The following is a 481-nucleotide window of genomic DNA, read 5'->3' on the forward strand; positions in this document are numbered from 1 at the left end:
TTTTTTTTTTTTTTTTTTTTTGGAGTAGGACGAAAGCAACGTTAGCTGTATAGAGTGCTTCTGTTAAATAAAAAAAAATAAAAAAAGACACGCTCTTTTATTTAGAGCAAAAGAGAGAAAGAGAAACAAATTTGGTTGTTATTATTGTAAGGTACGGTTTTTGATATATAAAAACTGTTTAAATTTTGTTTTGCTGGATCCCAAATCCCTATGGATATTAGTTGGGCCTTTTGGGCTTTAACCGGTGAATTATAATTTTTTACTAACTTTAATTTAATAAGTTTAATTGTTTTTAATTATTTGTATAAAACTATGAACTATCAACTATATATTAAAAAACTAAAATGATTGATTGGGGAGTACCATATATTTAAATCCAATTGGTCGATTAGATTTATTCTTTAGCGCAGGACCAAACCTCTGCTGTCTCTGACTCCATTTTTTTTTTTTTTTTTTATATAATTATTTTTTTTGCAGACTA

The sequence above is a fragment of the Camelina sativa genome, chromosome 6, assembly GCF_000633955.1.
Source record: "Camelina sativa cultivar DH55 chromosome 6, Cs, whole genome shotgun sequence".
NCBI lineage: Eukaryota > Viridiplantae > Streptophyta > Magnoliopsida > Brassicales > Brassicaceae > Camelina > Camelina sativa.